The sequence below is a fragment of the Lithobates pipiens genome, unplaced genomic scaffold (assembly GCF_037356315.1).
Source record: "Lithobates pipiens isolate NorthernLeopardFrog02 unplaced genomic scaffold, aLitPip1_a1.2 Scaffold_8, whole genome shotgun sequence".
Taxonomy (NCBI): domain Eukaryota; kingdom Metazoa; phylum Chordata; class Amphibia; order Anura; family Ranidae; genus Lithobates; species Lithobates pipiens.
The window spans coordinates 616,666,820-616,681,928 of NW_027507903.1; the positions used below are offsets into that span (position 1 = coordinate 616,666,820).

Below are 15,109 nucleotides of genomic sequence, written 5' to 3' on the forward strand. Positions count from 1 at the left end.
ATCTACCTTTACACGCACATGAACTTTAATGGCATCCCAGTCTTAGTCTGTAGGATTCAGTACTGAGTTGGCTCACCCTTTGCAGCTATAACAGCTTCAACTCTTCCGAGAAGGTTGTCCACAAGGTTTAGGAGTGTGTCTATGGGAATGCTTGACCATTCTTCCAGAAGTGCATTTATGAGATCAGGCACTGATGTGGATGAGAAGGCCTGGCTCGCAGTCTCAACTCGAATTCATCCCAAATGTGTTCTGTTGGGTTGAGGTCAGGACTCTGTGAAGGCCAGTCAACTTCCTCCAACCCAAACTCACTCATCCAACGTCTTTATGGACCTTGCTTTGTGCACTGGTCCAAATCATTTGGTGTAGGGTTGTATTACAGGGGCTGGGCTTGTCCACTTAGTTCCAGTGAAGGGAAATCTTATGCCCCATACACACATGGTCGGAAATTCTGACGGAAAAAAAGTTTGAGCACTGGATCCCAAATTTTTGGACAACAAAATCCATAATTTTTCCGATCGTGTGTAGAGAATTCCAACGCACAAAGTGCCACGCATGCTCTGAAAAAATTTGGAGACGAAAGCTATTGGCTACTGGCCTCTACGTAGTCCCATCATACGTTTTGTATGTCACCTTGTTCCGAAAGATCGGATTTTCCGACAGCTTTGTGCGACCGTGTGTATGCAACACACATTTTGGTCGGTCGAAATGTCCAATCGTATGTATGGGGCAATAAAGCATACCAAGACATTTTGGACAATTTCATGCTCCCAAATTTGTGGGAACAGTTTGGGGATGGCCCCTTCCTGTTCCAACATGACTGTGCACCAGTGCACAAAGCAAGGTCCATAAAGACATGGATGAGAGTTTGGGGTGGAGGAACTTGACTGGTTGAGTCGTGACCTCAACCAGATAGAACACCTTTGGGATGAATTAGAGCAGAGACTGCGAGCCAGGCCTTCTCATCCACATCAGTGCTTGGCCTCACAAATGCACTTCTGGAAGAATGGTCAAACATTCCCATAGATACACTCCTAAATATGGTGGACAGCTTTGCCGAAGAGTTTAAGTTATAGCTGCAAAGGGTGGGCCAACTCAATATTGAACCCTACGGACTAAGACTGGAATGCCATTAAAGGTTATATGTGTAGAAAGGCAGGAGTCCCAATACTTTTGGTAATATAGTGTATAAGAGGTCGATTGTAAGATCTTATTGTCTAATGATTATTTGCAGAACAATCAGTGCACACGGGTGCAAGCTCTTATTGCCAACACGTGGTATCCCCAGTCTGCCCAAAATCAGCAGCAAATGCATAGCCATTACAGTGGAGTAGACAGAAGTCTGTTTGTGGCTTAAAGATGAACTGAACACTGGAAGCTGTACCCCAAAAAAAGCAGAGGGCAAAGGGAGTAATCACCAGTATGGCCTGTAGTCTCTCTGCAGCTGACCTTTCCCCCATTACTGATTTACCATGCTCTGTGTGGAGGCCGCCATCTTAGTAGAGGCAGGGCTATCCTTCCCCATATCAGAGCCTCCAGCAAGGAGAGCAGGAGCAGCACGATAGTGACACCAAATCTCTGTGAAGTAGAACTAAAGGCAAAACTTTATTTTTTTTAGTTTTGGATAGAGTGGAGAGCGATTAGAACACCTGTCAGATTTTATTGCTGTCTGTGAACCCGTTATTTGTCTATTTGTCCTGTTTACAATTATCATCTAAAGTGAAAAGTAAAAGAAAACCCCAAATTTTTGGGTTGTCCCCAGAGAAGTAACAGAGGGAAAATCTTCCAATAGGAGACACTAGTTCTGATGACCTGGGTGTCCCCAAGCGTTTCCCTTAATTTGTAGTGATTTCCTCTCACTTCCTGTTTGGCTAAGTGACAGGAAGTGAAGAGAAATCTCTGCAATGGGACACACATGGCGAAAAAAAAAAACAACAACCTGACAGTGGTTATAATCCTCCCTTATTCTATCCAAAATGGAAAAAGAAAAAACGTTCTACTTTAAACTGGCAATCAGAATCATAAACAGTGCTGCTTTAAAGCTGACTTCCAGCCTTCCCTTCAGTCTTGCACAGTTGTAGAGGCTCCTGTACTGAAATGCATTACTCTGTTTTCCCTGCACACTGTGAGCCTCTCGCATTGTGCATTAGAAGCTGCAGCAAAACAGTTAGAGGCTACCTCATTTCCTTGCAGAAGGATGTCCATCTGGCTCTTTCCTCCCCAGCCTGACTGGTTTCATTTCTTTCAACTGTAGGCGCTTGCATCAGGACTGACGCAGGCAGGATGCCATGATGCCTGCAAGATGTATATTCCTCCTGCCAGCCATGATCTGCCTGAATTACATAGAGAAGTGCAGAGATCCAGTAACAACATCAATGGGTATAAAATAAGAGCAAGGGAAATTATAAGACCGTTATACTCTAGCTTTACCTTTATTCAGAACCTTTTTTTTTTAATTTTGGATGGAGTGTAGAGGGGTTAGAAGCCCTGCCAGGTTTTTATTGCTACATAGTTACCTAGTTCGATTGCAAAAAGATACCAGTCCATCTACTTCAACTGATAAAGAAAATAAAATAAAATAAATAAGTCAATAAAAAAATCTCCATATGGAAAACCCTATACCCACAGTTAATCCAAAGGAAGGCAAAAAATGTTTTGATTGGAGTTGGGCTATTGGACCCACAAAATTTTGTCCACCATTGTTTTATAGGTTGGACTTGATAGACGTGTGTCTTTTTTCAACCTCACCTACTATGTAACTATGTTTTAGGGGAAAGCTAGAGCCCGCTAGGATATATGGACCAGTGGCTTTGGAACCAGGAAAGAGAACTCCAACCTGTAGGGAAAAAAAACTAGAGCCAATCACCATTCCAATCATCTGTCTTCCTTGGCCACTTCTAGGGTCCTTGAATTTTTAGATGCCTCCTTCCAATATCTTCCAGACACCTCGCCTGTGACTTCCCCAGACTAGATCCCAAAAAAGGACAGAAGACCCTTAGTCAGCTCTGGAAAAGTTCAGCAGAATAGCCCCCCAGCTAGTATAGCTGGGACCTTGAGAAGAAGAACTCCAGAAGTAGAAAAGCACAGCTGGACTGCCCAGAAGGCTGGGATCTCTTTCTTCTCCTCCTCCTTGACAGGACAAGGCAGCTCCAGGCGCCAGACTATTTATGCTCACTCCCAGCCACCATCTGGGCACCCTCCCCAAGGGAATGGCTGGAACTGCATAAATATTGAGCTGATGACTTGACTCTCCCAACCCACTACTTTCAAGAACCCTCCAGAAGACAGGGGTTAGCAGTCAATCCTGTAACCAGTGTGATACAGAACAGCCCAAAATAATCGCAAGCAGCTCAACTGATTACAGTAGAGCTAATAACTAAATGTGCCTACCCTAGCACACCTCTCTAGAAGGGTGCTACAGTTGGTAAATAAACTGAATCTGTCTTGAGCCTGCTGTAAGCCCTTGTACAGACGGTAAAAGGCAGGGTAGGCAACGTAAGCCAAATAATTAGGCTGGCTGCACTGCACTCTGGAACCTTCTTCAGAGGTTCCAGCCGAAAGGGGAATCTCTGTGTCTTGCCGCGCCTTCATTATCCAGTGTCACGTTGGGACAGGCTTACTTTTAGTGTAGTCTGCAGAGAGATTTTAGGGAGTGCAGGACCTGACTTTAGTATCTGGCCGGGGTACCTAGACCACAAAACTGAGCAGAATTTCACAGATTAGGGCAGTTCACATATTTTTACTTATGCCTTCAGGGTTCACCTGGAATTTCGGCTTTAAAATGTATCCATATTCATAAAAAAATGGAAATGGCATGGAGTGTTAAGGGTTAGAACCCCTGTTTTTATTGGTGTCTGAATTTCCACTGAGGACATAGGCCCTCTCTATTTGTTCTGATGACCATTGTGTCTAGGACAGAAAGTTTAATGTGCCTGGTGCTCCTAGACCTAGATCTGGAAGTGATGACTGCAAGGACATGAGTGGCAGTGTTATAGGCAGTACCCAATCTGTCAAGGTCCTCAGGTATATGGACCACGCAACTGTAGACCACTGAGCAGGGACCAGACCCAGAAACACCGTGGAACCAGAGCAGGGCGATAGGAATGTGGCCAAAGAATAACTTCCTGTGCTTCGGTGTGGTGCTTAGGGACTTGATGAACTCTCCCCCCGACTGGCTTACAAATAAAAAGCAACGCATTATGCTGCCCCCTCAGGACTGTGGCCATCTTTTCCAATACTAGAAAACAACAACAAGAGAGGGCGCACCAACCTAGCCCATTACTATAATACAATTTTATTAAATACAAGTATTATACTCACAAGCATACGAAATGCACAAGCGTAATAAGAAATGCAAATGAGACTGCCTCCAGGTCCACAGTGCTAAACTGATAGCATAGGAAGACCCAGGGCCGGGACAAGGGCTGGGCAGGAGGGGCAGCTGCCCTGGGGACTGTGGTATCATGTGAGATGGGGGGGGAACCACAAGGAGATTGGGGGGGTTTGTGTTGGAATGGGGAATTTTGGGGGGGGCGGCAGGGGGTAATATTGTTCTAGGAGGGGAAATTTTTTGGGGGGGTGCTAAGAGTGGTGATTTAAGAGTTGATTTGTGCTGGGAGGGGGGGGGGGGACATTTGAAGTAGGTGGAGACAAAGTGTACTAGGAGGGAACATTTTAGGGGGAGAGGATTTGTGCTAGGAGATGTGAATTTTTTTGGGGGGGTGGCATTTGGGGGCAAAAATTTGTGCTGAGAGGGAGGATTTTAGCAGGGGGGGGGGGCAGATTTGTATTGGCAGGAGGGGGAATTTATGCTTAGAAGGTAAGCATGTAGATGAGTGCTCAGTGTTTTTGTGGGGGGATTTTTGCTGACACGATTCTCATACATCTTGAAGGGGGGGGGGGGGGTAGTTTGACATGTTCGCCCCGGGCTGTAGATGACCTTGTCCTGCCACTGGGAAAACCTCATAGCGTTGAAAAGGAGAACGAGGCTCCTGTTGGCTCTGAGGAAAAGGGCTTGACCCTTGAAACACGTATGCCGCTTTGGATGCCGTGAGGTCTTCTCATGCTATCAGTTCACTGTGTCCCGTTGAGGCAGTCTCATTTGCATTTTCTGTTACGCTTGTGTATGTCATGCGTTTGTGAGTATAATACTTGTGGTATATATATTTAATAAAATTGTATTATGGCAATGTGCTAGGTCGGTGTGCCCTCTCTTTGTTGTAGTTTTCTAGATAGGAACGTGGAGAGGACAAGCCAAGGTCAGTAACATTCAAGTAGCATGGTACCAGTTCAGTAGTAATAGGTTTGGAGCCGAGGTCGGTAATGGCCAGGCAGCAGAAGTATAAGGCGGAAGGCAGTAAGCAAAGTCAAGTAAGTAGGCGGGATGAGGTGACGACCGGTGAGCAAAGGTCCAAGAGGAGGCCACAAAGCAAGCCAGGTTCAGTTGTACACTGGAAGGCAAGACAGCAGGTCAGGTCACAAATAACGGGAATTAGCTGAAGACCACTTGGCAAGCTCTCCATTTATTCAGGCAGTTGGGCACCAACACAAGTGCTGAGCGTGCATGCCTGCCAATGCACGTCCAGTGTTCATTCTATGCATATGCTGTAATATGTGCAAGCACTGGAACAAACCAGACCTTCCTTACACACTGGTACAGAAAAAGAGGGGAACATCTCCAATGGTGACAGCCATGTAAAAGGAGAGACTTGCTTTCACGTCTTGACGTGCCATTGGACACAGAAAACAAAAAAAGTTAACAGACAGGGTTTCTTACTATTTGTTACTATAGTCCCATACGCACTGGGCATTTAGCCAAGTGCATGGGGCTCCAGTGTTCAGCTGCGGGCCGAATGCACAGGTGCCCCATCCAGCCCTTCAAGTTCTGCTGGCATCCTGTCAAATTCTATAGGAGGCTGACAGCTGCCGAGGCTGGATGGGGCTAAACGGTGCCCCTAATGATGAGAACATTTAGGGTGTATGTGTACAGGGACGAATTCTGGGAATGCAAAAGTCTGCCCTAAATATAGCCGCAAGGGCCCGTTCACGCCTGTTCCGTGACGGTTTCCCGTACCACATTCACATTGCACTTCCCTTGTGATCTGCAGCAGGTGTCAGTTCAATGTTAATGACACCCCAAACACAGGTCCCAGACGCAGTGCATTTGCCCACACCGGATGGCATAGTGAAAATGTACCATGCGATCTGGTTGCAGTGCGTTTCCAAAAGCAGTAGATGCACTACTTTTGGTATGGTGCGATTTCGGCCCATTCAAAATGAATAGGCTGAAATCGCACTGCATAGAACTGCATGTGAGTAGCATGGAAACACGCAGCTCAATCCTGTGCCATTCACATGGAGTTCCTAGTGTGAATGGCCCTAAATGTCAGAGCTGATGACTGGTGGGGCAAAACTCAAGAAGAAGCAGGAGAAGAGGAAGAAGGACAGGTCCCCAGAATGAATGAAGCAGAAGCAGGGAGATTCTTGCACTGCATGTCCTATGGGCCCTAAATGTCAAAGCTGATGACTGGTGGGACAAAACTCAAGAAGAAGTAGGATAAGAGAAAGGAGGACAGATCCCCAGAATGAATGAAGCAGAAGCAGGGAGATTCTTGCACTGCAGGTCCTCTGGTACAGCTTCCTCTCCAGCCAGGACAACATTAAGCAGCGTAGGAGTGATATCACCAAACCTCACTATAAATCTGGTGAGACCAGCAGTCAGAGGCAGCAGTTCCTGAGATCTCACAATGCAGACACTGTATACAGCTATGAGGCTGTAGTTACAGAAGTGCCTAGGTGTACCCACATGTCAGGAGGTGCACTGCTACATTCTAGAAGGAATTCAAGGCAAATGGTAAATCTTTTAGGATACTGCTTAGGCACAATTATTACTTCTAGACGTTCCCTATAACACTGCAAATCTTCACTAAAAAAGTGTAAGTAAAGTGTAAGTAAAGGCAAAAACTTTTTTTATTTTAGTTTTGGATGGAGTGGGGAGGGATTAGAACACCTGTCAGGTTTTATTGTTGTCTGTGCCCCGTTAAGGTGATTCACTCTCTTTATTGTGTCCTGTTTACCATTATCAGTGAAAGCGAAAGAAAATCACAAATTTTTGGGCTGTCCCCAGAAAAGTAACAGAGAGAAAACCTTCCAATGGGGACACTAGTTCTGGTGACCTGGGGGGCCACAAGGAATTTCCCTAATTTGCAGGGATTTCCTCTCACTTCCTGTTTCGCTACGGGACAGAAAGTGAAGAGAAATCTCTGCAATGGGACACAGATGGCAAAGAAAAAGTCTGACAGGGCTTATACGTAATATATAAGTTTGGCCTATAGTTCTACTTTAAAGTGGAAGTAAACCCTCCTATCATTTTCAGTCAAGGAAGCTGCCATCTTGGCCTCTAATAATTCTTCAACTGCCATAATGCTGCACATGTGATCAGTTATGACACCAGCCATTGGATGGTTTGAAAGTTTGGTTGAGATCACAACCAATGTGAAAGTTAGTATTTGCGGCATGACGGGAATGTAAGTGTTTTTTGAAACTGGGTTTACTCCCGCTTTAAGTTCAGTTCAACTTTAAGCCTATCACATTTATGAAGGTATTATGGTGGCATTATGTAGCCGGGTGGTGGCAATCTGAGACCAAATGGTGGTTTTATGAAATGAGGTGGTGACATTATGAGACCACAATTTTTTGTGGTGTTATGAAGTTGGGTGGTTGCATATCAGACAAAATTGTGACATTATAAAACTATATGGTGGTTTTATAAAGTTGGGTGATCATATTAACAGTTGGTGGCATTATAAGCCCATACAGTGGAATAATGAAGTGGGATTGTGGCATTACAAGACTATATGGTGTCACAATGAGACTATAAATTGGTATTATGAAACTGCATGGTGGCATTATGAATCTATATGATGGTACTATGAGACTACTTGGTGATAATATAAGACTGGATGCTGAAATTATTAAACATTATGGTGGTATTATGAACCATAATAATGGCACGTTGAGACAATGTGGTGGTATTATGAAGCTGGTTGATGGCAATTTGAGACCATATGTTGGTATAATGAAGTGAGGTAACAAAATTATGAGATGTCACAGTGGCATTAGTTGGGCGATTATATTATTGGACAAACTTGTGGCACTGTAAGACTATATGGTGGCATTATGAAGTTGGGTGGTCATATTATGAGACCATATGGTGGAATTATAAGACTATATGGCATGAGTGCTTAACCTGTGGCCCTCAAGCTGTTGAGGAACTACAAGTCCCATGAGGCCTTTGCAAAACTGACAGTTACAAGAATGCCTCCCAATGGCAGAGGCATGATGGGACTTGTAGTTCCACAACAGCTGGAAGACCACAGGTTGAGCACCCATGCTATATGATGACAATATGAAGCAGGTTGATGGCATTTTGAGACCCTATGGTGGGACTATGAGCATGTATAGTGGTAGTATGAAGCTGGGTGGTAGAATTGTGAGTATATATGTATGTACGCGATATTGTCAAAAGTATTGGGACACCTGCCTTTACACACACATGAACTTTAGCGGTATCCCAGTCTTATTCCATAGGGTTTAGTATTGAGTTGGCCCACCCTTTGCAGCTATAAAAGCTTCAACTCTTCTGGGAAGGCTGTCCACCAGGTTTAGCGGTGTGTCTTTGGGAATATTTCACCATTCTTCCAGAAGCGCATTTGTGAGGTTAGGTACTGATGTTGGACAAAATTGTCTCACAGTCTCCGCTCATCCCAAATGTGTTCTGATGGGTTGAGGTCGCTCATCCATGTCTTTAATGGCCTTGCTTTGTGCACTGGTGTGTGCAGTCATGTTAAAACAGGAAGGGGCCACCTCCATACATTTTCCACAAAGTTGGGAACATGAAATTGTCCAAAATGTCTTGGTATGCTGACGCCTTAAGAGTTCCCTTCACTGGAACTAAGGGGCCAAGCCCAACCCCTGAAATACAACCCCCACACCATAATCCCCCCTCCACTAAATGATTTGGACTGGGGCAAAAAGCAAGGTCCAAACTTGACTGGTCCTGACCTCAACCCGATAGAACGCCTTTGGGATAAATTCGAGTGGAGGCTGCGCGCCAGGCCTTCTCATCCATCATTAGTGCCTGACCTCAAATGCGCTTCTGGAAGAATAGTCAATTCCCATAGACACACTTAGGCCCGAAACAACTAATCGATAACGAATCGATTATGAAAATAATCGATTACAATTTTCATAATCAATTAATCGGCCACTAACATAATGGGGTTAAAAATAAACAAAAATTAGTCCTTTATGGTACAAAAAGAGCAAATCGCTACTGTAAATATTACTTTCACTGTCCCATAGTAAAAAATGAACCCCTTACAGTTGCGATTATTTTCTCTTTGTTTTACTAATTTTTGTTTTTTTAACCCCATTATGTCAAGCCTGGGTCACACCTCTGTGTTTTTTGGTGCTTTTTGCAGAAACACAGTTCATTTACATGGTTTCCTATGGGACATGTTCACATCCATGATTTTTTCAGCTGCTGCGTATTTGGAAAAGACAAGGACCTTTTTTGTTTAACGCAAGATGGTGCCATTTTGTTTTTTTGGTTCAATATACTTCAATGGAGAAGCTGCAGAAAAGCATGTAATAACACAATTTGTGTTTTTTAATCTGCCCAACAATAAATTGGCCAAAAAAAATGTAAAAATGCAAATCGCAGCAAAATTATAATTTTTTTTTTAAAAAGGTTAGTAACCGATTAATCGAAACAATAATCGGCCAACTAATCGATTATGAAAATAATCGTTAGTTGCAGCCCTAGACACACTCCTAAACCATGTAGACGGCCTTCCCAGAAGAGGTGAAGCTGTTATGGCTGTAAAGGATGGGCCAACTCAGTATTGAACTCTACGGATTAAGACTGGGATACCATTAATGTTCATAAATGTGTGTGCAAAGGCAGGCGCCCCAATACTTCTGACAATATAGTGTATGTGGTGGCATTACAAAGCTGTGTCAGCCCCTGTGGACTTTATGGAACTGTGAAGCTGGGTGGTGGCAATGCAAAAATAGTGTTGGAAGTTTACAGTATGGTGGCATTAAGAGCCTTTCATACCAGCTTTTGGCAAGGTGTGGTGGCAGTGGGTGATAAGGCGGTATTACAAAGCTAGGTAATGACCTTGTGAGATAATATTCAGATATTTTTGTTGCATTCTTCATATTATGTAATAAATTAAAAACTGCACACGCAGAGCCGGCTACTCAAGTACAGGAACTTCATCATCGGCATGCCAGAGAAAGCTTTAGATGGTATAAACCTCATTGGGTTTGAATTGAGATTGCTTGGATTTTCTATGCAAGGTCTGAAGAGATGCACTGGGCCAAAGGGATCATTACACACATCCATGATGGTTGGACACTGTGCTGTTCTACCCCATCCTTACCATTGCATGCCCCCTTACTGGGAGAGTGTTTACAGCATTGGTCAATGGAGCCTGCGAAACATGGGTGCTAGACAATCAATCTCCTGGCTCCAGCACCTTGGAGACCCTCGGAAGTCTAACTCTCCAGCTACTGCACACTATGAGTTATGGGTGGACCATCCATAATTATGAAATAACTGGACAGAGTAGACAGAACAGTTGGGGCCTCATTACCTGGAGAGCACATATCGCTCCCCAAAATAAGTCATTTTCAAATTCCATTGATATCAAGGGTGACAACGCTCTGACTGTGTCCCCTGGCTGTACTCCTGTGTTGTCACTCTGCCACATGGAGAGTGCAAGCCACCCTTTCAACATAGATTACAAAAGCATGGTCCACTGATATCATCATCAGGAAAACTGGCCTTAGAAATGCCATGCACCCATCGCTGAAGTGCATGCAGGAAGTGGCTGCATAGAGACTGCAGGAGATCAGCAGCACTGAGATGTAACAAAAAAAATGGAAAACAGGAATTTATTTTTAAAGATGGCAAGTTTTCATGATACACCAGCCATTCTCATCCAAGGTTCCTCCAGAGGATGCTAGGGGTTCCATTTGATTGCAGCTGCAAAGTTCCACATGGCAGAGCCAGCTGCATGATTCCAATTATCTTTTTAGCTGACAGTAAGGGTGGTATTTTGACCATCAATATAAATGGGACATTATTCCCACTGGCCACCAATGTAAGGGACATTCTTCCCACTGACCACCAGCGTAAGGAACAATCTTCTCAATGACCACCATTGTAAGATGTATTATTCCCACTGTCCACCAGCGTGAGGGGCATTTGTCCCCACTGGTGATGTAAGGAGCAGACTTTCCACTGACCACAAATGTAAGGAGCATTCTTTCCACTGGAAACTAAAGTAAGGAACAGACTTCCCACTGACCCCCAATTTAGAGAACATTCTTCTCATTGACCTCCAATGTAAGTGCATTCTTTCCACTGGCCACTAAAGTAAGGAACATTCTTCCCACTGACCACCAATGTAAGGAGCATTCTACCCATTGATCACTAATGTAAGGAGCATTCTTCCCACTGACCACCAATGTAAGGAGCATTCTACCCATTGATCACTAATGTAAGGAGCATTCTTCCCACTGACCACCAATGTAAGGAGCATTCTTCCCTCTGGCCACTAAACGAAGGAACATTCTTCCCATTGACCCCCAATGTAGAGAACATTCTTCCCATTGACCCCCGATGTAGAGAACATTCTTCCTATTGACCCCCGATGTAGAGAACATTCTTCCCATTGACCCCCAATGTAAGTGCATTCTTTCCACTGGACACTAAAATAAGGAATATTCTTCCTACTGACCACCAATGTAAGGAGCAATCTACCCATTGATCACTAATGTAAGGAGCATACTTCCCACTGACTACTAATGTAGAGAACATTATGCCCACAGACCACCAATGTAAGGAGTATTCTTTCCACTGACCACCAATGTGGGGAACATTATTCCCACTGGCCATCAGCGTAAGGGGCATTTGACCCCACTGGTGATCAATGTAAGGAGCATTCTTCCCACTGACCACCAATATAAGGGCCTTTTTTCCCACTGACCCCAGTAAATCGGTTTAAGCAGGGGATACTCAAGACCTGAATAATATTGGAAGGGTTCTTCTGGTGTAAAAAGGTTGAGAAAGGCCACGAAACACAGTGCTTTAGTAATTCTAAATATACAGTAAAACCTTGGTTTGAGAGTAACCTGGTTTAAGAGAATTTTGCAAGACAAGCTACATTTTTAACTAATGGCACAACTGAGTAGAAAAGAGAAGAGAGGCGCCTCTAAGTGTAGCAATATGGTTACATTTAATGAAGGCACAACATTTAGTAACTCACATGGATGATGATTTAAACAGGCACATCTAAGTATGCAGGCATCCAGGATAAACCACATAGACCATCCTCCACACCATCATTGACGTCATTCCTTCCACGCTGCACGCCATGAGCGGTTCAAGCTTCACTTTCAAATCGCTCTACTGCAGGGTAGTCTTCCTGGTCACGATTGCAGACTGACAGCAGTGAGAGCCGGGGATGTGCAGGAGGGTCTATGTGCACAGCTTTAACCCAGATGTCTGCATACTTAGATGTGCCTCTTTTATTCATTATCCATGTGAGTTGCAAAATGTTACCTTCATTTAATGTAACCAAACTGCTACACTTAGAGGCGCCTCTCTTCTCTTTTATACTTTGTAGCTCAGGGGTAGGCAACCTTTTGAGCACAGTGTGCTGAAAAATGTTTTCAAAGAAATTGAGCGTGACGATTTTATAACAAAAAAAATGTGAACTTCACACTCTCAATCACGAAAATAATTTTTTATAAAGTAAATTCTGTAAACTTTAGTAGTGAGGAATGAACATCCTGCACTCTCACACCTCAGATCAGCCCCAATTCCTGCACCTTCACACCTCAGATCACTGTCCCCCCTGCTCATCTACCCCATCACTGTGCTACCCTGCTCTTCTGTCCCACCACTGTAACCCCCTGTTCTACTGTCCCACCAATGTTCCCTCTTTCTCATCTGCCCCACCTGACTTACCGCTGAACCATCTTCTCATCTGTCCTAACACTGAACTTATCTGCCCCACCACTGTAACCCCCCTTCTCATCTGCCCCACCACTGTACCTCCAGCACATCTGTCCCACCTCTGTTCCCCTGCTCTTCTGTGCCACCAACCACTGTAACCCCCTGCTCATGTGTTTCACCGATGTACCTCCTTTTTTCTCTGCACTCCTGCACATCTGCCCCACCTTAGTACCCCCCTGCTCCTCTGCCCCACCGCTGTAACCTCCTGCTCATCTGTCCCACCAATGTACCTCCTTTCTCCCCTGCCCCGCCACTGTACCCCCTGTACATCTGCCTCACCTCTGTACCCCCTGCTCTTCTGCCCAACCACTGTAACCCCCTGCTCATCTGTCCCACCAATGCACCTCCTTTCACATCTGCCCAACCCCGCTGTACCCCCCCTGCTCTTCTGTCCCACCGCTGAACCCCCTTCTCATCTGCCCCAACTTGTAACCCCCCCCCCCGCTCATCTTTCCCCCCACTGTAACCCCCTTCTCATCTGGCCCAACACTCTAACCCCCTGCTCATCTGCCCCATCACTGTACCCCCCTGCTTTTCTGTCCCACCGCTGAACCCCCTTCACATCCCTTCCACCGCTGTACCTCCTGCACATCTGCCCCACCACTGTACCCCCTTGCTCTACTGTCCCACCACTGTAACCCCCTTGCTCTACTGTCCCACCACTGTACCTCCCTGCACATCTGCTCCACCGCCGTATCCCCATGCTCTTCTGTCTCACTACTTAATCACCTTCTTATCTGTCCTAATACTGAACCCATCTGCTCTCCTGCTCCACCACTGTAACCCCCTGCTCTTCTGTCCCACCAATATATCTACTTTCACATCTTCCCCACTGCTCTACCCCCCTGCTCTTCTGTCCAACTGCTGAACCCTCTTCTCATCTCTTCCTTCACTGTACCTTCCTGCACATTTGCCCCACCACTGTACCCTCCTGCTCATCTGCTCCACCACTGTACCCTCCTGTTCATCTGCTCCACCACTGTACCCTCCTGTTCATCTGTGATATGCAGAGTGGTGAAAGGAAGCAGAGATGTGACACATCTACCTGTCCTGGTACACTCGTCCTACCGATCCACCTCTCACATCCAGCCCACGTGCTTGTATGGGATGTATGTGATGTATGGGATGTATGTGATATATGTGATATATGTGATGTATGTGATGTATGTGATGTATGGGATGTATGGGATGTATGGGATGTATGGGATGTATGGGATGTATGTGATGTATGGGATGTATGGGATGTATGGGATGTATGGGATGTATGGCATGTATGGGATGTATGGGATGTATGGGATGTATGGGATGTATGTGATGTATGGGATGTATGGGATGTATGGGATGTATGGGATGTATGGGATGTATGGGATGTATGGGATGTATGGGATATATGTGATGTATGTGATGTATGGGATGTCACATACAAATATCTGGAATGGATACGCAATGATGGTCTCAGGTCAGGGACATTTTCTGAAAGCAGTGGGCCTCTGTGCAGGATCATAAGTTGGGCCTCCACAGCTGAAAATAAAGTGCGGCACTCTGCCCCACAGCAAACGTTGGGTGTGATTTTCATTGTGCTGAATACTGGCCGTGGCTTTAAAGGGACACAGAGTGCCGGGCGGGGTTCAGTAGTAAGTGACGCAAAGGTTCAGGAATAATTTCAATAAAGTTCCCAGGCGCTCAACGGTAATTTCACAAACTGTCACCTGATTGTGATTTTCTCAATCAGAGTGAAATCTCTTCTTTCTGAGATTGGTAGCAGCAACCAAGCGAATCTTCTTCCTCTAGATGGTGGGCGGGGCTAGCAGGACTGTGATTGGCTTTAGCAGTGGCCAATGACAGTCCTCCTCCTCCTGGAAACAGGAACCGCCCTCCCCTAACAAAACTGCACCCAATCTCTTCCCCATCACAAGAGCTGGCGATTGCAGCTACAGCAAAGTTATAGAACTGAACAACGTTTCCCATCTTTTACAATGTGTGGGGGCGCAGTGCCTCCTCCTCAGTGCAGGTGCGGTGTGG

The 15,109-nt window shown here is 45.2% G+C and overlaps 1 protein-coding gene across 3 annotated transcripts in view; it reads left to right on the forward strand.

The window, feature by feature from the left end:
• KDM6B (lysine demethylase 6B) overlaps positions 1–15,109 on the forward strand; it is a 169,075-nt gene that overhangs the window by 3,713 nt on the left and 150,253 nt on the right. The window lies entirely within an intron of this gene.